Source organism: Tenrec ecaudatus, chromosome 3 (genome assembly GCF_050624435.1).
Source record: "Tenrec ecaudatus isolate mTenEca1 chromosome 3, mTenEca1.hap1, whole genome shotgun sequence".
Taxonomy (NCBI): Eukaryota; Metazoa; Chordata; class Mammalia; order Afrosoricida; family Tenrecidae; genus Tenrec; species Tenrec ecaudatus.
The window spans coordinates 57,853,146-57,877,163 of NC_134532.1; positions in this window are offsets into that span (position 1 = coordinate 57,853,146).

A 24,018-nucleotide genomic window follows, 5' to 3' on the forward strand; every position below is an offset into this window, starting at 1 on the left:
AACCTACATAGTCCAAGTGCCCACTAGGTAACCTAAATAATCCAAATGCCCACTAGGGAAACTACATAGTCCAAGTGCCTGCTAGTTAACCTAGATAGTCCAAGTGCCCGCTAGTAAACCTAGATAGTATAAGGGCCCGTTAGTTAATCTAGATAGTCCAAGTGCCCGCTAGTTAACCTACATAGTCCAAGGGCCCTCTAGTTAACCTAGATAGTCCAAGTGCCTGCTAGGGGACGTACATAGTCCAAGTGCCCGCTAGGTAACCTAGATAGTCCAAGTGCCCGCTAGTGAACCTACATTGTCCAAGTGCCTGCTAGTTAACCTACATAGTCCAAGGCCCCGCTAGTTAACCTAGATATTCCAAGTGCCCGCTAGTTAACCTAGATCGTCCAAGTGTATGCTAGTTAACCTACATAGTCCAAGTTCCCGTTAGGTAACCTAGATAGTACAAGTCCCCGCAAGGTAACCTCCATAGTCCAAGTGCCCGCTAGGTTACCTAGATATTCCAAGTTCCTGTTAGCTAACCTAGATAGTCCAAGTGCCCGCTAGGTAACCTACATAGTCCAAGTGCCATTTCGTTAACCTAGATAGTCCAAGTGCCTGCTAGGCAACCTGCATAGTCCAAGTGCCCACTAGGTAACCTAAATAATCCAAATGCCCACTAGGGAAACTACATAGTCCAAGTGCCCGCTAGTTGACCTAGATAGTCCAAGTGCCCGCTAGTAAACCTAGATAGTATAAGGGCCCGTTAGTTAATCTAGATAGTCCAAGTGCCCGCTTGTTAACCTACATAGTCGAAGGGCCCTCTAGTTAACCTAGATAGTCCAAGTGCCTGCTAGGGGACGTACATAGTCCAAGTGCCCGCTAGGTAACCTAGATAGTCCAAGTGCCCGCCAAGGTATGTACATAGTTCAAGTGCCCTCTAGGTAACCTAGATTGTCCAAGTGTCCGCTAGTTAAACTACATAGTCCAAGTGCCCGCTTGGTAACCTAGATAGTCCAAGGTCCTGCTAGTTAACCTACATAGTCCAATGCCCGATAGGGAACCTACATAGTCCAAGTGCCCGCTGAGGAACCTACATAGTCCAAGTGCCCGATAGGGACCCTACATATTCCAAGTGCCCGTTAGGGAACCTATATAGTCCAAGTGCCCACTAGGGAGCCTACATAGTAAAAGTGCCCGCTAGGTAACCTGCTTTGTGCAAGTGCCCGCTAGTTAACCTAGATAGTCCAAGTGCCCGCTAGTTAACCTAGATAGTCCAAGTGCCCAATAGTTAACCTACATAGTCCAAGGTCAGCTAGTTAACCTAGATAGTTCAAGTTCCCGCTAGGGAACCTACATAGTCCAAGTGCCTGCTAGGGAACCTACATAGTCCAAGTGCCCGCTCTGGAACATACATAGTCCAAGTGCCCACTAGGGAATCTACATAGTCCAAGGGCCCGGTAGTTAACGTAGATACTCCAAGTGCCTCTAGTTAATCTACATAGTCTAAGGGCCCGCAAGTTAACCTACATAGTCCAAGTATCCGCTAGTTAACCTAGATCGTCCAAGTGCCCGCTAGTTAACTTACATAGTCCAAGGGCCCGCTAGTTAACCTACATAGTCCAAGGGCCCGCTAGTTAACCTACATCGTCCAAGGGCCCACCAGTTAACCTATGTAGTTCAAGTGCCCCCTAGTTAACCTACATACTCCAAGTGCCCGCTAGGTAACCTAGACAGTTCAAGTGAGCACTAGGTTACCTACATAGTCCAAGTGCCCGTTCGTTTACCTACATAATCCAAGTGCCCGCTAGGTAACCAATATAGTCCAAATGCCCGCTAGGGACCCTAATAGTCCAAATGCCCGCTAGTTAACCTAGATAGTCCAAGTGCTCGCTACTTAACATAGATAGTACAAGTGCCCACTAGTTAGCCTAGATAGACCAAGTGCCCGCTAGGGAACCTATCTAGTCCAAGTGCCCGATAGGGAACCTACATAGTCCAAGTGCCCCCTAGATAACATAGATAGTCCAAGTACCCGCTAGGAAACGTACATAGTCCAAGTGCCCGCTAGGGAACGTACATAGTCCAAGTGCCCGCTAGGTAACCTGGATAGTCCAAATGCCCGCTAGGGAACCCACATAGTCCAAGTGCCCGTTACGGAACCTAGATAGTCCAAATGCCCGCTAGGGAACCCACATAGTCCAAGTGCCCGCTAGGGAACTTACATAGTCCAAGGGCCCGCTAGGGAACCTACAAAGTCCAAGTGCCCGTTAGTTAACCTAGACAGTCCAAGTTCCCGCTAGGTAACCTAAATATTCCAAGTGCCCGTTACCTAACCTAGATAATCCAATTGCCCGCTATGCAACATACATAGTCCAAGTGCCCATTCGTTAACCTAGAAATCCAAGTGCCCGCTAGGTAACCGGGACTGTCCAAGTGCCCGCTAGGTTACCTACATAGTCGAAATGCCCGCTAATTAACCTACATAGTCCAAGTGCCCGCTAAGTAACCTAGATAGTGCAAGTGCCCGCTAGGTAACCTACATAGTCCAAGTGCCCGCTAGTTAACCTAGATAGTCCAAGTGCCCGTTCGTTAACCTAGATAGTCCAAGTGCCCGCTAGTTAACCTAGACAGTCCAAGTGCCTGCTAGGTAACCTACATAGTCCAAATGCCCGTTCGTTAACCTACATAGTCCAAGGGCCCACTATTTAACTTAGATCGTCCAAGTGCCTCGGTTAACCTACAAAGTCCAAGTGCCCGCAAGGTGACCTATAAAATCCAAGTTCCATCTATGTAACCTAGATAGTCCAAGGGCCCGCTAGTTAACCTACATAGTCCAAGTGCCCGCTAGGTAAACTAGATATCCAAATTCCCGCTAAGGAACCTACATAGTCCAAGTGCACGCTAGTTAACCCAGATAGTCCAAGTGCCCGCTAGTTAACCTAGATAGTCCAAGTGCCGCTAGGTAACCTATATAGTGCAAGTGTCCCCTAGTTAACCTACATAGTCCAAGTGCCCGCTACTTAACATAGATAGTCCAAGTGCCCGCTAGGGAACGTACATAGTCCAAGTGCCCGTTAGGTAACCTAGATAGTGCAAGTGCCCCATAGTTAACCTACATAGCCCAAGTGCCCGCTAGGTTACCTAGATAGTCCAAGGGCGCGCTAGTTAACCAACATAGTCCAAGTGCCCGTTAGTTAACTTACATAGTTCAAGTGTCCATAAGGAACATATATAGTCCAAGTGCCCGCTAGGGAACATATAGAGTCTAAGGGCCCGCTAGGGAACCTACGTAGTCCAAGTGCCCGCTAGGGAATCTACATAGTCCAAAGGCTCGCTAGTTAACGTAGATAGTACAAGTGCCGCTAGTTAATCTACATAGTTCAAGGGACCGCTAGTTATCCTACATAGTCCAAGTACCGGCTAGTTAACCTAGATCGTCCAAGTGTCCGCTAGTTAACCTACATAGTACAAGTGCCCGCTAGGGAACCTACATAGTCCAAGTGCCTGCTAGGGAACCTACATAGTCCAAGTGCCTGCTCTGGAACATACATAGACCAAGTGCCCGCCAGGGAATCTACATAGTCCAAGGGTCCGCTAGTTAACGTAGATACTCCAACTGCCTCTAGTTAATCTACATAGTTTAAGGGCCCGCAAGTTAACCTACATAGTCCAAGTATCCGCTAGTTAACCTAGATCGTCCAAGTGCCCGCTAGTTAACTTACATAGTCCAAGGGCCCGCTTGTTAACCCACATAGTCCAAGGGCCCGCTAGTTAACCTACATCGTCCAAGGGACCGCTAGTTAACCTACGTAGTCCAAGTGCCCCCTAGTTAACCTACATACTCCAAGTGCCCGCTAGGTAACCTAGACAGTTCAAGTGAGCACTAGGTTACCTACATAGTCCAAGTGCCCGTTCGTTTACCTACATAATCCAAGTGCCCGCTAGGTAACCAATATAGTCTAAATGCCCGCTAGGGACCCTAATAGTCCAAATGTCCGCTAGTTAACCTAGATAGTCCAAGTGCTCGCTACTTAACATAGATAGTCCAAGTGCCCACTAGTTAACCTAGATAGACCAAGTGCCCGCTAGGGAACCTATCTAGTCCAAGTGCCCGATAGGGAACCTACATAGTCCAAGTGCCCGCTAGATAACATAGATAGTCCAAGTGCCTGCTAGGGGACGTACATAGTCCAAGTGCCCGCTTGGTAACCTAGATAGTCCAAGTGCCCGCTAGTGAACCTACATTGTCCAAGTGCCTGCTAGTTAACCTACATAGTCCAAGGCCCCGCTAGTTAACCTAGATATTCCAAGTGCCCGCTAGTTAACCTAGATCGTCCAAGTGTATGCTAGTTAACCTACATAGTCCAAGTTCCCGTTAGGTAACCTAGATAGTACAAGTCCCCGCAAGGTAACCTCCATAGTCCAAGTGCCCGCTAGGTTACCTAGATATTCCAAGTTCCTGTTAGCTAACCTAGATAATCCAAGTGCCCGCTAGGTAACCTACATAGTCCAAGTGCCATTTCGTTAACCTAGATAGTCCAAGTGCCTGCTAGGCAACCTACATAGTCCAAGTGCCCACTAGGTAACCTAAATAATCCAAATGCCCACTAGGGAAACTACATAGTCCAAGTGCCCGCTAGTTAACCTAGATAGTCCAAGTGCCCGCTAGTAAACCTAGATAGTATAAGGGCCCGTTAGTTAATCTAGATAGTCCAAGTGCCCACTAGTTAACCTAGATAGTCCAAGTGCCCGCTAGTTAACCTAGATCGTCTAAGTGCCCGCTAGTTAACCTAGATAATCCAAGTGCCCGCTAGTTAACCGACATATTCCAAGTGCCCGCTAGGTAACCTAGATAGTCCAAGGTCCTGCTAGTTAACCTACATAGTCCAATGCCCGATAGGGAACCTACATAGTCCAAGTGCCCCCCGAGGAACCTACATTGTCCAAGTGCCCGATAGGGAACCTACATATTCCAAGTGCCCGTTACGGAACCTAGATAGTCCAAGTGCCCGCTAGGGAACCTACATACTCAAAATGCCCGCTAGGGAACCTGCATTGTACAAGTGCCCGCTAATTTACCTAGATATTCCACGTGCCCGCTAGTTAACCTAGATAGTCCAAGTGCCCGATAGTTAACCTACATAGTCCAAGTGCCTGATAGGGAACGTACATAGTCCAAGTGCCCGCAGAGGAACCTACATAGTCCAAGTGCCCGTTAGGGAACCTAGATAGTCCAAGTGCCCGTAGGGAAACTATATAGTCCAAGTGCCCGCTAGGGAGCCTACATAGTAAAAGTGCCCGCTAGGGAACCTGCTTTGTGCAAGTGCCCGCTAGTTAACCTAGATAGTCCAAGTGCCCGCTAGTTAACCTAATTAGTCGAAGTGCCCAATAGTTAACCTATTAGTCCAAGGTCAGCTAGTTAACCTAGATAGTCCAAGTGCCTGCTAGTTAACCTACATAGTCCAAGGGACCGCTAGTTAACATAGATATTCCAAGTGCCCGCTAGTTAACCTAGATCGTCCAAGTGTATGCTAGTTAACCTACATAGTCCAAGTTCCCGTTAGGTAACCTAGATAGTACAAGTCCCCGCAAGGTAACCTCCATAGTCCAAGTGCCCGCTAGGTTACCTAGATATTCCAAGTTCCTGTTAGCTAACCTAGATAATCCAAGTGCCCGCTAGGTAACCTACATAGTCCAAGTGCCATTTCGTTAACCTAGATAGTCCAAGTGCCTGCTAGGCAACCTACATAGTCCAAGTGCCCACTAGGTAACCTAAATAATCCAAATGCCCACTAGGGAAACTACATAGTCCAAGTGCCTGCTAGTTAACCTAGATAGTCCAAGTGCCCGCTAGTTAACCTACATTGTCCAAGTGCCTGCTAGTTAACCTACATAGTCCAAGGCCCCGCTAGTTAACCTAGATATTCCAAGTGCCCGCTAGTTAACCTAGATCTTCCAAGTGTATGCTAGTTAACCTACATAGTCCAAGTTCCCGTTAGGTAACCTAGATAGTACAAGTCCCCGCAAGGTAACCTCCATAGTCCAAGTGCCCGCTAGGTTACCTAGATATTCCAAGTTCCTGTTAGCTAACCTAGATAATCCAAGTGCCCGCTAGGTAACCTACATAGTCCAAGTGCCATTTCGTTAACCTAGATAGTCCAAGTGCCTGCTAGGCAACCTACATAGTCAAAGTGCCCACTAGGTAACCTAAATAATCCAAATGCCCACTAGGGAAACTACATAGTCCAAGTGCCTGCTAGTTAACCTAGATAGTCCAAGTGCCCGCTAGTAAACCTAGATAGTATAAGGGCCCGTTAGTTAATCTAGATAGTCCAAGTGCCCGCTAGTTAACCTACATAGTCCAAGGGCCCTCTAGTTAACCTAGATAGGCCAAGTGCCTGCTAGGGGACGTACATAGTCCAAGTGCCCGCTAGGTAACCTAGATAGTCCAAGTGCCCGCTAGTGAACCTACATTGTCCAAGTGCCTGCTAGTTAACCTACATAGTCCAAGGCCCCGCTAGTTAACCTAGATATTCCAAGTGCCCGCTAGTTAACCTAGATCGTCCAAGTGTATGCTAGTTAACCTACATAGTCCAAGTTCCCGTTAGGTAACCTAGATAGTACAAGTCCCCGCAAGGTAACCTCCATAGTCCAAGTGCCCGCTAGGTTACCTAGATATTCCAAGTTCCTGTTAGCTAACCTAGATAATCCAAGTGCCCGCTAGGTAACCTACATAGTCCAAGTGCCATTTCGTTAACCTAGATAGTCCAAGTGCCTGCTAGGCAACCTACATAGTCCAAGTGCCCACTAGGTAACCTAAATAATCCAAATGCCCACTAGGGAAACTACATAGTCCAAGTGCCCGCTAGTTAACCTAGATAGTCCAAGTGCCCGCTAGTAAACCTAGATAGTATAAGGGCCCGTTAGTTAATCTAGATAGTCCAAGTGCCCACTAGTTAACCTAGATAGTCCAAGTGCCCGCTAGTTAACCTAGATCGTCTAAGTGCCCGCTAGTTAACCTAGATAATCCAAGTGCCCGCTAGTTAACCTACATATTCCAAGTGCCCGCTAGGTAACCTAGATAGTCCAAGGTCCTGCTAGTTAACCTACATAGTCCAATGCCCGATAGGGAACCTACATAATCCAAGTGCCCCCCGAGGAACCTACATTGTCCAAGTGCCCGATAGGGAACCTACATATTCCAAGTGCCCGTTACGGAACCTAGATAGTCCAAGTGCCCGCTAGGGAACCTACATACTCAAAATGCCCGCTAGGGAACCTGCATTGTACAAATGCCCGCTAATTTACCTAGATATTCCACGTGCCCGCTAGTTAACCTAGATAGTCCAAGTGCCCGATAGTTAACCTACATAGTCCAAGTGCCTGATAGGGAACGTACATAGTCCAAGTGCCCGCAGAGGAACCTACATAGTCCACGTGCCCGTTAGGGAACCTAGATAGTCCAAGTGCCCGTAGGGAAACTATATAGTCCAAGTGCCCGCTAGGGAGCCTACATAGTAAAAGTGCCCGCTAGGGAACCTGCTTTGTGCAAGTGCCCGCTAGTTAACCTAGATAGTCCAAGCGCCCGCTAGTTAACCTAGATAGTCGAAGTGCCCAATAGTTAACCTATTAGTCCAAGGTCAGCTAGTTAACCTAGATAGTCCAAGTGCCTGCTAGTTAACCTACATAGTCCAAGGGCCCGCTAGTTAACCTAGATATTCCAAGTGCCCGCTAGTTAACCTAGATCGTCCAAGTGTATGCTAGTTAACCTACATAGTCCAAGTTCCCGTTAGGTAACCTAGATAGTACAAGTGCCCGCAAGGTAACCTTCATAGTCCAAGTGCCCGTTATGTAACCTAGATATTCCAAGTTCCTCTTAGCTAACCTAGATAATCCAAGTGCCCGCTAGGTAACCTACATAGTCCAAGTGCCATTTCGTTAACCTAGATAGTCCAAGTGCCTGCTAGGTAACCTACATAGTCCAAGTGCCCACTAGGTAACCTAAATAATCCAAATGCCCACTAGGGAAACTACATAGTCCAAGTGCCCGCTAGTTAACCTAGATAGTCCAAGTGCCCGCTAGTAAACCTAGATAGTATAAGGGCCCGTTAGTTAATCTAAATAGTCCAAGTGCCCGCTAGTTAACCTAGATAGTCCAAGTGCCCGCTAGTTAACCTACATAGTCCAAGGGCCCTCTAGTTAACCTAGATAGTCCAAGTGCCTGCTAGGGGACGTACATAGTCCAAGTGCCCGCTAGGTAACCTAGATAGTCCAAGTGCCCGCTAGTTAACCTACATTGTCCAAGTGCCTGCTAGTTAACCTACATAGTCCAAGGCCCCGCTAGTTAACCTAGATATTCCAAGTGCCCGCTAGTTAACCTAGATCGTCCAAGTGTATGCTAGTTAACCTACATAGTCCAAGTTCCCGTTAGGTAACCTAGATAGTACAAGTCCCCGCAAGGTAACCTCCATAGTCCAAGTGCCCGCTAGGTTACCTAGATATTCCAAGTTCCTGTTAGCTAACCTAGATAATCCAAGTGCCCGCTAGGGAACCTACATAGTCCAAGTGCCATTTCGTTAACCTAGATAGTCCAAGTGCCTGCTAGGCAACCTACATAGTCCAAGTGCCCACTAGGTAACCTAAATAATCCAAATGCCCACTAGGGAGACTACATAGTCCAAGTGCCTGCTAGTTAACCTAGATAATCCAAGTGCCCGCTAGTAAACCTAGATAGTATAAGGGCCCGTTTGTTAATCTAGATAGTCCAAGTGCCCGCTAGTTAACCTACATAGTCCAAGGGCCCTCTAGTTAACCTAGATAGTCCAAGTGCCTGCTAGGGGACGTACATAGTCCAAGTGCCCGCTAGGTAACCTAGATAGTCCAAGTGCCCGCTAGTGAACCTACATTGTCCAAGTGCCTGCTAGTTAACCTACATAGTCCAAGGCCCCGCTAGTTAACCTAGATATTCCAAGTGCCCGCTAGTTAACCTAGATCGTCCAAGTGTATGCTAGTTAACCTACATAGTCCAAGTTCCCGTTAGGTAACCTAGATAGTACAAGTCCCCGCAAGGTAACCTCCATAGTCCAAGTGCCCGCTAGGTTACCTAGATATTCCAAGTTCCTGTTAGCTAACCTAGATAATCCAAGTGCCCGCTAGGTAACCTACATAGTCCAAGTGCCATTTCGTTAACCTAGATAGTCCAAGTGCCTGCTAGGCAACCTACATAGTCCAAGTGCCCACTAGGTAACCTAAATAATCCAAATGCCCACTAGGGAAACTACATAGTCCAAGTGCCCGCTAGTTAACCTAGATAGTCCAAGTGCCCGCTAGTAAACCTAGATAGTATAAGGGCCCGTTAGTTAATCTAGATAGTCCAAGTGCCCGCTTGTTAACCTACATAGTCCAAGGGCCCTCTAGTTAACCTAGATAGTCCAAGTGCCTGCTAGGGGACGTACATAGTCCAAGTGCCCGCTAGGTAACCTAGATAGTCCAAGTGCCCGCCAAGGTATGTACATAGTTCAAGTGCCCTCTAGGTAACCTAGATTGTCCAAGTGTCCGCTAGTTAAACTACATAGTCCAAGTGCCCGCTTGGTAACCTAGATAGTCCAAGGTCCTGCTAGTTAACCTACATAGTCCAATGCCCCATAGGGAACCTACATAGTCCAAGTGCCCGCTGAGGAACCTACATAGTCCAAGTGCCCGATAGGGAACCTACATATTCCAAGTGCCCGTTAGGGAACCTATATAGTCCAAGTGCCCACTAGGGAGCCTACATAGTAAAAGTGCCCGCTAGTTAACCTAGATAGTCGAAGTGCCCAATAGTTAACCTACATAGTCCAAGGTCAGCTAGTTAACCTAGATAGTTCAAGTTCCCGCTAGTTAACCTACATAGTCCAAGGCCCCGCTAGTTAACCTAGATACTCCATGTGCCCGCTAGTTAACCTAGATCGTCCAAGTGTATGCTAGGTAACCTACATAGTCCAAGTGCCCGTTAGGGAACCTAGATAGTCCAAGTGCCCGTAGGGAAACTATATAGTCCAAGTGCCCGCTAGGGAGCCTACATAGTAAAAGTGCCCGCTAGGGAACCTGCTTTGTGCAAGTGCCCGCTAGTTAACCTAGATAGTCCAAGTGCCCGCTAGTTAACCTAGATAGTCGAAGTGCCCAATAGTTAACCTATTAGTCCAAGGTCAGCTAGTTAACCTAGATAGTCCAAGTGTCTGCTAGTTAACCTACATAGTCCAAGGGCCCGCTAGTTAACCTAGATATTCCAAGTGCCCGCTAGTTAACCTAGATCGTCCAAGTGTATGCTAGTTAACCTACATAGTCCAAGTTCCCGTTAGGTAACCTAGATAGTACAAGTGCCCGCAAGGGAACCTTCATAGTCCAAGTGCCCGCTAGGTAACCTAGATATTCCAAGTTCCTCTTAGCTAACCTAGATAATCCAAGTGCCCGCTAGGTAACCTACATAGTCCAAGTGCCATTTCGTTAACCTAGATAGTCCAAGTGCCTGCTAGGTAACCTACATAGTCCAAGTGCCCACTAGGTAACCTAAATAATCCAAATGCCCACTAGGGAAACTACATAGTCCTAGTGCCCGCTAGTTAACCTAGATAGTCCAAGTGCCCGCTAGTAAACCTAGATAGTATAAGGGCCCGTTAGTTAATCTAGATAGTCCAAGTGCCCGCTAGTTAACCTAGATAGTCCAAGTGCCCGCTAGTTAACCTACATAGTCCAAAGGCCCTCTAGTTAACCTAGATAGTCCAAGTGCCTGCTAGGGGACGTACATAGTCCAAGTGCCCGCTAGGTAACCTAGATAGTCCAAGTGCCCGCTAGTGAACCTACATTGTCCAAGTGCCTGCTAGTTAACCTACATAGTCCAAGGCCCCGCTAGTTAACCTAGATATTCCAAGTGCCCGCTAGTTAACCTAGATCGTCCAAGTGTATGCTAGTTAACCTACATAGTCCAAGTTCCCGTTAGGTAACCTAGATAGTACAAGTCCCCGCAAGGTAACCTCCATAGTCCAAGTGCCCGCTAGGTTACCTAGATATTCCAAGTTCCTGTTAGCTAACCTAGATAATCCAAGTGCCCGCTAGGTAACCTACATAGTCCAAGTGCCATTTCGTTAACCTAGATAGTCCAAGTGCCTGCTAGGCAACCTACATAGTCCAAGTGCCCACTAGGTAACCTAAATAATCCAAATGCCCACTAGGGAAACTACATAGTCCAAGTGCCCGCTAGTTAACCTAGATAGTCCAAGTGCCCGCTAGTAAACCTAGATAGTATAAGGGCCCGTTAGTTAATCTAGATAGTCCAAGTGCCCGCTTGTTAACCTACATAGTCCAAGGGCCCTCTAGTTAACCTAGATAGTCCAAGTGCCTGCTAGGGGACGTACATAGTCCAAGTGCCCGCTAGGTAACCTAGATAGTCCAAGTGCCCGCCAAGGTATGTACATAGTTCAAGTGCCCTCTAGGTAACCTAGATTGTCCAAGTGTCCGCTAGTTAAACTACATAGTCCAAGTGCCCGCTTGTAACCTAGATAGTCCAAGGTCCTGCTAGTTAACCTACATAGTCCAATGCCCGATAGGGAACCTACATAGTCCAAGTGCCCGCTGAGGAACCTACATAGTCCAAGTGCCCGATAGGGAACCTACATATTCCAAGTGCCCGTTAGGGAACCTATATAGTCCAAGTGCCCACTAGGGAGCCTACATAGTAAAAGTGCCCGCTAGGTAACCTGCTTTGTGCAAGTGCCCGCTAGTTAACCTAGATAGTCCAAGTGCCCGCTAGTTAACCTAGATAGTCGAAGTGCCCAATAGTTAACCTACATAGTCCAAGGTCAGCTAGTTAACCTAGATAGTTCAAGTTCCCGCTAGTTAACCTACATAGTCCAAGGCCCCGCTAGTTAACCTAGATATTCCATGTGCCCGCTAGTTAACCTAGATCGTCCAAGTGTATGCTAGGTAACCTACATAGTCCAAGTCCCGTTAGGTAACCTAGATAGTACAAGTCACCGCAATGTAACCTCCATAGTCCAAGTGCCCGCTAGGTTACCTAGATATTACAAGTTCCTGTTAGCTAACCTAGATAATTCAAGTGCCCGCTAGTTAACCTACATAGTCCAAGTGCCATTTCGTTAACCTAGATTGTCCAAGTGCCTGCTAGGTAACCTACATAGTCCAAGGTCCCGCTAGGTAACCTATATAGTCCAAGTCCCCGCTAAGAAATCAAGATAGTCCAAGTGCCCGTTAGGTAACCTAGATAGTCCAAGTGCCCGCTAGGTAAACTAAATAGTCCAAGTTCCTGCTAGGTAACCTAGATAGTCCAAGTGCCCGTTACCTAACCTACATAATCCAATTGCCCGCTATGCAACATACATAGTCCAAGTGCCCATTGGTTAACCTAGAAGTACAAGTGCAAGCTAGGTAACCGGAACTGTCCAAGTGCCCGCTAGTTTACCTACATAGCCCAAGGTCCTGCTAGTTAACCTACATAGTCCAATGCCCGATAGGGAACCTACATAGTCCAAGTGCCCGCTGAGGAACCTACATATTCCAAGTGCCCGTTAGGGAACCTAGACAATCCAAGTGCCCGCTAGGGAACTTACATACTCAAAATGCCCGCTAGGGAACCTGCATTGTACAAGTGCCCGCTAATTAACCTAGATGTTCCACGTGCCCGCTAGTTAACCTAGATAGTCCAAGTGCCCGATAGTTAACCTACATAGTCCAAGGTCAGCTAGTTAACCTAGATAGTCCAAGTGCCCGTAGGGAAACTATATAGTCCAAGTGCCCGCTAGGGAGCCTACATAGTAAAAGTGCCCACTAGGGAACCTGCTTTGTGCAAGTGCCCGCTAGTTAACCTAGATAGTCCAAGTGCCCGCTAGTTAACCTAGATAGTCGAAGTGCCCAATAGTTAACCTATTAGTCCAAGGTCAGCTAGTTAACCTAGATAGTCCAAGTGCCTGCTAGTTAACCTACATAGTCCAAGGGCCCGCTAGTTAACCTAGATATTCCAAGTGCCCGCTAGTTAACCTAGATCGTCCAAGTGTATGCTAGTTAACCTACATAGTCCAAGTTCCCGTTAGGTAACCTAGATAGTACAAGTGCCCGCAATGTAACCTTCATAGTCCAAGTGCCCGCTAGGTAACCTAGATATTCCAAGTTCCTCTTAGCTAACCTAGATAATCCAAGTGCCCGCTAGGTAACCTACATAGTCCAAGTGCCATTTCGTTAACCTAGATAGTCCAAGTGCCTGCTAGGTAACCTACATAGTCCACGTGCCCACTAGGTAACCTAAATAATCCAAATGCCCACTAGGGAAACTACATAGTCCAAGTGCCCGCTAGTTAACCTAGATAGTCCAAGTGCCCGCTAATAAACCTAGATAGTATAAGGGCCCGTTAGTTAATCTAGATAGTCCAAGTGCCCGCTAGTTAACCTAGATAGTCCAAGTGCCCGCTAGTTAACCTACATAGTCCAAGGGCCCTCTAGTTAACCTAGATAGTCCAAGTGCCTGCTAGGGGACGTACATAGTCCAAGTGCCCGCTAGGTAACCTAGATAGTCCAAGTGCCCGCTAGTTAACCTACATTGTCCAAGTGCCTGCTAGTTAACCTACATAGTCCAAGGCCCCGCTAGTTAACCTAGATATTCCAAGTGCCCGCTAGTTAACCTAGATCGTCCAAGTGTATGCTAGTTAACCTACATAGTCCAAGTTCCCGTTAGGTAACCTAGATAGTACAAGTCCCCGCAAGGTAACCTCCATAGTCCAAGTGCCCGCTAGGTTACCTAGATATTCCAAGTTCCTGTTAGCTAACCTAGATAATTCAAGTGCCCGCTAGGTAACCTACATAGTCCAAGTGCCATTTCGTTAACCTAGATTGTCCAAGTGCCTGCTAGGTAACCTACATAGTCCAAGGTCCCGCTAGGTAACCTATATAGTCCAAGTCCCCGCTAAGAAATCAAGATAGTCCAAGTGCCCGTTAGGTAACCTAGATAGTCCAAGTGCCCGCTAGGTAAACTAAATAGTCCAAGTTCCTGCTAGGTAACCTAGATAGTCCAAGTGCCCGTTACCTAACCTACATAATCCAATTGCCCGCTATGCAACATACATAGTCCAAGTGCCCATTGGTTAACCTAGAAGTACAAGTGCAAGCTAGGTAACCGGAACTGTCCAAGTGCCCGCTAGTTTACCTACATAGCCCAAGGTCCTGCTAGTTAACCTACATAGTCCAATGCCCGATAGGGAACCTACATAGTCCAAGTGCCCGCTGAGGAACCTACATATTCCAAGTGCCCGTTAGGGAACCTAGATAATCCAAGTGCCCGCTAGGGAACTTACATACTCAAAATGCCCGCTAGGGAACCTGCATTGTACAAGTGCCCGCTAATTAACCTAGATGTTCCACGTGCCCGCTAGTTAACCTAGATAGTCCAAGTGCCCGATAGTTAACCTACATAGTCCAAGTGCCCATTAGGGAACCTAGATAGTCCAAGTGCCCGTAGGGAAACTATATAGTCCAAGTGCCCGCTAGGGAGCCTACATAGTAAAAGTGCCCGCTAGGGAACCTGCTTTGTGCAAGTGCCCGCTAGTTAACCTAGATAGTCCAAGTGCCCGCTAGTTAACCTAGATAGTCGAAGTGCCCAATAGTTAACCTATTAGTCCAAGGTCAGCTAGTTAACCTAGATAGTCCAAGTGCCTGCTAGTTAACCTACATAGTCCAAGGGCCCGCTAGTTAACCTAGATATTCCAAGTGCCCGCTAGTTAACCTAGATCGTCCAAGTGTATGCTAGTTAACCTACATAGTCCAAGTTCCCGTTAGGTAACCTAGATAGTACAAGTGCCCGCAAGGTAACCTTCATAGTCCAAGTGCCCGCTAGGTAACCTAGATATTCCAAGTTCCTCTTAGCTAACCTAGATAATCCAAGTGCCCGCTAGGTAACCTACATAGTCCAAGTGCCATTTCGTTAACCTAGATAGTCCAAGTGCCTGCTAGGTAACCTACATAGTCCACGTGCCCACTAGGTAACCTAAATAATCCAAATGCCCACTAGGGAAACTACATAGTCCAAGTGCCCGCTAGTTAACCTAGATAGTCCAAGTGCCCGCTAGTAAACCTAGATAGTATAAGGGCCCGTTAGTTAATCTAGATAGTCCAAGTGCCCGCTAGTTAACCTAGATAGTCCAAGTGCCCGCTAGTTAACCTACATAGTCCAAGGGCCCTCTAGTTAACCTAGATAGTCCAAGTGCCTGCTAGGGGACGTACATAGTCCAAGTGCCCGCTAGGTAACCTAGATAGTCCAAGTGCCCGCTAGTTAACCTACATTGTCCAAGTGCCTGCTAGTTAACCTACATAGTCCAAGGCCCCGCTAGTTAACCTAGATATTCCAAGTGCCCGCTAGTTAACCTAGATCGTCCAAGTGTATGCTAGTTAACCTACATACTCCAAGTTCCCGTTAGGTAACCTAGATAGTACAAGTCCCCGCAAGGTAACCTCCATAGTCCAAGTGCCCGCTAGGTTACCTAGATATTCCAAGTTCCTGTTAGCTAACCTAGATAATCCAAGTGCCCGCTAGGTAACCTACATAGTCCAAGTGCCATTTCGTTAACCTAGATAGTCCAAGTGCCTGCTAGGCATCCTACATAGTCCAAGTGCCCACTAGGTAACCTAAATAATCCAAATGCCCACTAGGGAAACTACATAGTCCAAGTGCCTGCTAGTTAACCTAGATAGTCCAAGTGCCCGCTAGTAAACCTAGATAGTATAAGGGCCCGTTAGTTAATCTAGATAGTCCAAGTGCCCGCTAGTTAACCTACATAGTCCAAGGGCCCTCTAGTTAACCTAGATAGTCCAAGTGCCTGCTAGGGGACGTACATAGTCCAAGTGCCCGCTAGGTAACCTAGATAGTCCAAGTGCCCGCTAGTGAACCTACATTGTCCAAGTGCCTGCTAGTTAACCTACATAGTCCAAGGCCCCGCTAGTTAACCTAGATATTCCAAGTGCCCGCTAGTTAACCTAGATCGTCCAAGTGTATGCTAGTTAACCTACATAGTCCAAGTTCCCGTTAGGTAACCTAGATAGTACAAGTCCCCGCAAGGTAACCTCCATAGTCCAAGTGCCCGCTAGGTTACCTAGATATTCCAAGTTCCTGTTAGCTAACCTAGATAATCCAAGTGCCCGCTAGGTAACCTACATAGTCCAAGTGCCATTTCGTTAACCTAGATAGTCCAAGTGCCTGCTAGGCAACCTACATAGTCCAAGTGCCCACTAGGTAACCTAAATAATTCAAATGCCCACTAGGGAAACTACATAGTCCAAGTGCCCGCTAGTTAACCTAGATAGTCCAAGTGCCCGCTAGTAAACCTAGATAGTATAAGGGCCCGTTAGTTAATCTAGATAGTCCAAGTGCCCGCTTGTTAACCTACATAGTCCAAGGGCCCTCTAGTTAACCTAGATAGTCCAAGTGCCTGCTAGGGGACGTACATTGTCCAAGTGCCCGCTAGGTAACCTAGATTGTCCAAGTGTCCGCTAGTTAGACTACATAGTCCAAGTGCCCGCTTGGTAACCTAGATAGTCCAAGGTCCTGCTAGTTAACCTACATAGTCCAATGCCCGATAGGGAACCTACATAGTCCAAGTGCCCGCTGAGGAACCTACATAGTCCAAGTGCCCGATAGGGAACCTACATATTCCAAGTGCCCGTTAGGGAACCTATATAGTCCAAGTGCCCACTAGGGAGCCTACATAGTAAAAGTGCCCGCTAGGTAACCTGCTTTGTGCAAGTGCCCGCTAGTTAACCTAGATAGTCCAAGTGCCCGCTAGTTAACCTAGATAGTCGAAGTGCCCAATATTTAACTTATAGTCCAAGGTCAGCTAGTTAACCTAGATAGTTCAATTTCCCGCTAGTTAACCTACATAGTCCAAGCCCCCGCTAGTTAACCTAGATATTCCAAGTGCCCGCTAGTTAACCTAGATCGTCCAAGTGTATGCTAGGTAACCTACATTGTCCAAGTCCCGTTAGGTAACCTAGATAGTACAAGTCACCGCAATGTAACCTCCATAGTCCAAGTGCCCGCTAGGTTACCTAGATATTACAAGTTCCTGTTAGCTAACCTAGATAATTCAAGTGCCCGCTAGGTAACCTACATAGTCCAAGTGCCATTTCGTTAACCTAGATTTTCCAAGTGCCTGCTAGGTAACCTACATAGTCCAAGGTCCCGCTAGGTAACCTATATAGTCCAAGTCCCCGCTAAGAAATCAAGATAGTCCAAGTGCCCGTTAGGTAACCTAAATAGTCCAAGTTCCTGCTAGGTAACCTAGATAGTCCAAGTGCCCGTTACCTAACCTACATAATCCAATTGCCCGCTATGCAACTTACATAGTCCAAGTGCCCATTGGTTAACCTAGAAGTCCAAATGCAAGCTAGGTAACCGGAACTGTCCAAGTGCCCGCTAGTTTACCTACATAGTCCAAGGTCCTGCTAGTTAACCTACATAGTCCAATGCCCGATAGGGAACCTACATAGTCCAAGTGCCCGCTGAGGAACCTACATATTCCAAGTGCCCGTTAGGGAACCTAGATAGTCCAAGTGCCCGCTAGGGAACCTACATACTCAAAATGCCCGCTAGGGAACCTGCATTGTACAAGTGCCCGCTAAATAACCTAGATGTTCCACGTGCCCGCTAGTTAACCTAGATAGTCCAAGTGCCCGATAGTTAACCTACATAGTCCAAGGTCAGCTAGTTAACCTAGATAGTCCAAGTTCCCGCTAGTTAACCTACATAGTCCAAGTGCCTGCTAGTTAACCTACATAGTCCAAGGGCCCGCTAGTTAACCTAGATATTCCAAGTGCCCGCTAGTTAACCTAGATCGTCCAAGTGTATGCTAGTTAACCTACATAGTCCAAGTTCCCGTTAGGTAACCTAGATAGTACAAGTGCCCGCAAGGTAACCTCCATAGTCCAAGTGCCTGCTAGGTAACCTAGATATTCCAAGTTCCTGTTAGCTAACCTAGATAATACAAGTGACCGCTAGGTAACCTACATAGTCCTAGTGCCATTTCGTTAACCTAGATAGTCCAAGTGCCTGCTAGGTAACCTACATAGTCCAAGTGCCCACTAGGTAACCTAAATAATCCAAAGCCCACTAGGGAAACTACATAGTCCAAGTGCCCGCTAGTTAACCTAGATAGTCCAAGTGCCCGCTAGTAAACCTAGATAGTATAAGGGCCCGTTAGTTAACCTAGAGAGTCCAAGTGCCCGCTAGTTAACCTAGATCGTCTAAGTGCCCGCTAGTTAACCTACATAATCCAAGTGCCCGCTAGTTAACCTACATAGTCCAAGGGCCCTCTAGTTAACCTAGATAGTCCAAGTGCCCGCTAGGGGACGTACATAGTCCAAGTGCCCGCTAGGTAACCTAGATAGTCCAAGTGCCCGCCAAGGTATGTACATAGTTCAAGTGCCCGCTTGGTAACCTAGATTGTCCAAGTGTCCGCTAGTTAAACTACATAGTCCAAGTGCCCGCTAGGTATCTTAGATAGTCCAAGGTCCTGCTAGTTAACCTACATAGTCCAATGCCCAATAGGGAACCTACATAATCCAAGTGCCCGCTGAGGAACCTACATAGTCCAAGTGCCCGATAGGGAACCTATATATTCCAAGTGCCCGTTAGGGAACTTATATAGTCCAAGTGTCCGCTAGGGAACCTACATACTCAAAATGCCCGCTCGGGAACCTGCATTGTACAAGTACCCGCTAATTAACTTAGATAGTCCACGTGCCCTCTAGTTAACCTAGATAGTCCAAGGGCCCGATATTTAACCTACATAGTCCAAGAGCCTGATAGGGAACCTACATAGTCCAAGTGCCCGCAGAGGAACCTACATAGTCCAAGTGCCCGTTAGGGAACCTAGATAGTCCAAGTGCCCGTAGGGAACCTAGATAGTCCAAGTGCCCGCTAGGGAACCTACATAGTAAAAGTGCCCGCTAGGGAACCTGCTTTGTGCAAGTGCCCGCTAGTTAACATAGATAGTCCAAGTGCCCGCTAGTTAACCTAGATAGTCCAAGTGCCCGATAGTTAACCTACATAGTCCAAGGTCAGCTAGTTAACCTAGATAGTCCAAGTTCCCGCTAGTTAACCTACATAGTCCAAGTGCCTGCTAGTTAACCTACATAGTCCAAGGGCCCGCTAGTTAACCTAGATATTCCAAGTGCCCGCTAGTTAACCTAGATCGTCCAAGTGTATGCTAGTTAACCTACATAGTCCAAGTTCCCGTTAGGTAACCTAGATAGTACAATTGCCCGCAAGGTAACCTCCATAGTCCAAGGGCCTGCTAGGTAACCTAGATATTCCAAGTTCCTGTTAGCTAACCTAGATAATACAAGTGCCCGCTAGGTAACCTACATAGTCCTAGTGCCATTTCGTTAACCTAGATAGTCCAAGTGCCCGTTCGTTAACCTAGATAGTCCAAGTGCCCGCTAGGTAACCTAGACAGTCCAAGTGCCTGCTAGGTAACCTACATAGTCCAAATGCCCGTTCGTTAACCTACATAGTCCAAGGGCCCACTATTTAACTTAGATCGTCCAAGTGCCTCGGTTAACCTACATAGTCCAAGTGCCCGCAAGGTGACCTATAAAATCCAAGTTCCATCTATGTAACCTAGATAGTCCAAGGGCCCGCTAGTTAACCTACATAGTCCAAGTGCCCGCTAGGTAAACTAGATATCCAAATTCCCGCTAAGGAACCTACATAGTCCAAGTGCACGCTAGTTAACCCAGATAGTCCAAGTGCCCGCTAGTTAACCTAGATAGTCCAAGTGCCGCTAGGTAACCTATATAGTGCAATTGTCCCCTAGTTAACCTACATAGTCCAAGTGCCCGCTAGTTAACATAGATAGTCCAAGTGCCCGCTAGGGAACGTACATAGTCCAAGTGCCCGTTAGGTAACCTAGATAGTGCAAGTGCCCGGTAGTTAACCTACATAGCCCAAGTGCCCGCTAGGTTACCTAGATAGTCCAAGGGCGCGCTAGTTAACCTACATAGTCCAAGTGCCCGTTAGTTAACTTACATAGTTCAAGTGTCCGTAAGGAACATATATAGTCCAAGTGCCCGCTAGGGAACATACAGCGTCTAAGTGCCCGCTAGGGAACCTACGTAGTCCAAGTGCCCGCTAGGGAATCTACATAGTCCAAGGGCCCGCTAGTTAACGTAGATAGTCCAAGTGCCGCTAGTTAATCTACATAGTTCAAGGGACCGCTAGTTAACCTACATAGTCCAAGTACCGGCTAGTTAACCTAGATCGTCCAAGTGTCCGCTAGTTAACCTACATAGTACAAGTGCCCGCTAGGGAACCTACATAGTCCAAGTGCCTGCTAGGGAACCTACATAGTCCAAGTGCCCGCTCTGGAACATACATAGTCCAAGTGCCCGCCAGGGAATCTACATAGTCCAAGGGCCCGCTAGTTAACGAAGATACTCCAAGTGCCTCTAGTTAATCTACATATTCTAAGGGCCCGCAAGTTAACCTACATAGTCCAAGTATCCGCTAGTCAACCTAGATCGTCCAAGTGCCCGCTAGTTAACTTACATAGTCCAAGGGCCCGCTAGTTAACCTACATAGTCCAAGGGCCCGCTAGTTAACCTACATCGTCCAAGGGCCCGCTAGTTAACCTACGTAGTCCAAGTGCCCCCTAGTTAACCTACATACTCCAAGTGCCCGCTAGGTAACCTAGACAGTTCAAGTGAGCACTAGGTTACCTACATAGTCCAAGTGCCCGTTCATTTACCTACATAATCCAAGTGCCCGCTACGTAACCAATATAGTCCAAATGCCCGCTAGGGACCCTAATAGTCCAAATGTCCGCTAGTTAACCTAGATAGTCCAAGTGCTCACTACTTAACATAGATAGTCCAAGTGCCCACTAGTTAACCTAGATAGACCAAGTGCCCGCTAGGGAACCTATCTAGTCCAAGTGCCCGATAGGGAACCTACATAGTCCAAGTGCCCGCTAGATAACATAGATAGTCCAAGTACCCGCTAGGAAACGTACATAGTCCAAGTGCCCGCTAGGGAACGTACATAGTCCAAGTGCCCGCTAGGTAACCTAGATAGTCCAAGTGCCCGCTAGTAAACCTAGATAGTATAAGGGCCCGCTAGTTAACCTAGATAGTCCAAGTGCCCGCTAGTTAACCTAGATCGTCTAAGTGCCCGCTAGTTAACCTTGATAATCCAAGTGCCCGCTAGTTAACCTACATAGTACAAGGGCCTTCTAGTTAACCTAGATAGTCCAAGTGCCCGCTAGGGGACGTATATAGTCCAAGTGCCCGGTAGGTGACCTAGATAGTCCAAGTGCCCGCCAAGGTATGTACATAGTTCAAGTGCCCGCTTGGTAACCTAGATTGTCCAAGTGTCCGCTAGTTAAACTACATAGTACAAGTGCCCGCTAGGTATCTTAGATAGTCCAAGGTCCTGCTAGTTAACCTACATAGTCCAATGCCCAATAGGGAACCTACATAGTCCAAGTGCCCGCTGAGGAACCTACATAGTCCAAGTGCCCGATAGGGAACCTATATATTCCAAGTGCCCGTTAGGGAACTTATATAGTCCAAGTGCCCGCTAGGGAACCTACATACTCAAAATGCCCGCTCGGGAACCTGCATTGTACAAGTACCCGCTAATTAACTTAGATAGTCCACGTGCCCTCTAGTTAACCTAGATAGTCCAAGGGCCCGATATTTAACCTACATAGTCCAAGAGCCTGATAGGGAACCTACATAGTCCAAGTGCCCGCAGAGGAACCTACATAGTCCAAGTGCCCGTTAGGGAACCTAGATAGTCCAAGTGCCCGTAGGGAACCTAGATAGTCCAAGTGCCCACTAGGGAACCTACATAGTAAAAGTGCCCGCTAGGGAACCTGCTTTGTGCAAGTGCCCGCTAGTTAACATAGATAGTCCAAGTGCCCGCTAGTTAACCTAGATAGTCCAAGTGCCCGATAGTTAACCTACATAGTCCAAGGTCAGCTAGTTAACCTAGATAGTCCAAGTTCCCGCTAGTTAACCTATATAGTCCAAGTGCCTGCTAGTTAACCTACATAGTCCAAGGGCCCGCTAGTTAACCTAGATATTCCAAGTGCCCGCTAGTTAACCTAGATCGTCCAAGTGTATGCTAGTTAACCTACATAGTCCAAGTTCCCGTTAGGTAACCTAGATAGTACAATTGCCCGCAAGGTAACCTCCATAGTCCAAGTGCCTGCTAGGTAACCTAGATATTCCAAGTTCCTGTTAGCTAACCTAGATAATACAAGTGCCCGCTAGGTAACCTACATAGTCCTAGTGCCATTTCGTTAACCTAGATAGTCCAAGTGCCCGTTCGTTAACCTAGATAGTCCAAGTGCCCGCTAGGTAACCTAGACAGTCCAAGTGCCTGCTAGGTAACCTACATAGTCCAAATGCCCGTTCGTTAACCTACATAGTCCAAGGGCCCACTATTTAACTTAGATCGTCCAAGTGCCTCGGTTAACCTACATAGTCCAAGTGCCCGCAAGGTGACCTATAAAATCCAAGTTCCATCTATGTAACCTAGATAGTCCAAGGGCCCGCTAGTTAACCTACATAGTCCAAGTGCCCGCTAGGTAAACTAGATATCCAAATTCCCGCTAAGGAACCTACATAGTCCAAGTGCACGCTAGTTAACCCAGATAGTCCAAGTGCCCGCTAGTTAACCTAGATAGTCCAAGTGCCGCTAGGTAACCTATATAGTGCAAGTGTCCCCTAGTTAACCTACATAGTCCAAGTGCCCGCTAGTTAACATAGATAGTCCAAGTGCCCGCTAGGGAACGTACATAGTCCAAGTGCCCGTTAGGTAACCTAGATAGTGCAAGTGCCCGGTAGTTAACCTACATAGCCCAAGTGCCCGCTAGGTTACCTAGATAGTCCAAGGGCGCGCTAGTTAACCTACATAGTCCAAGTGCCCGTTAGTTAACTTACATAGTTCAAGTGTCCGTAAGGAACATATATAGTCCAAGTGCCCGCTAGGGAACATACAGAGTCTAAGTGCCCGCTAGGGAACCTACGTAGTCCAAGTGCCCGCTAGGGAATCTACATAGTCCAAGGGCCCGCTAGTTAACGTAGATAGTCCAAGTGCCGCTAGTTAATCTACATAGTTCAAGGGACCGCTAGTTAACCTACATAGTCCAAGTACCGGCTAGTTAACCTAGATCGTCCAAGTGTCCGCTAGTTAACCTACATAGTACAAGTGCCCGCTAGGGAACCTACATAGTCCAAGTGCCTGCTAGGGAACCTACATAGTCCAAGTGCCCGCTCTGGAACATACATAGTCCAAGTGCCCGCCAGGGAATCTACATAGTCCAAGGGCCCGCTAGTTAACGAAGATACTCCAAGTGCCTCTAGTTAATCTACATAGTTTAAGGGCCCGCAAGTTAACCTACGTAGTCCAAGTATCCGCTAGTCAACCTAGATCGTCCAAGTGACCGCTAGTTAACTTACATAGTCCAAGGGCCCGCTAGTTAACCTACATAGTCCAAGGGCCCACTAGTTAACCTACATCGTCCAAGGGCCCGCTAGTTAACCTACGTAGTCCAAGTGCCCCCTAGTTAACCTACATACTCCAAGTGCCCGCTAGGTAACCTAGACAGTTCAAGTGAGCACTAGGTTACCGACATAGTCCAAGTGCCCGTTCGTTTACCTACATAATCCAAGTGCCCGCTAGGTAACCAATATAGTCCAAATGCCCGCTAGGGACCCTAATAGTCCAAATGTCCGCTAGTTAACCTAGATAGTCCAAGTGCTCGCTACTTAACATAGATAGTCCAAGTGCCCACTAGTTAACCTAGATAGACCAAGTGCCCGCTAGGGAACCTATCTAGTCCAAGTGCCCGATAGGGAACCTACATAGTCCAAGTGCCCGCTAGATAACATAGATAGTCCAAGTACCCGCTAGGAAACGTACATAGTCCAAGTGCCCGCTAGGGAACGTACATAGTCCAAGTGCCCGCTAGGTAACCTAGATAGTCCAAGTGC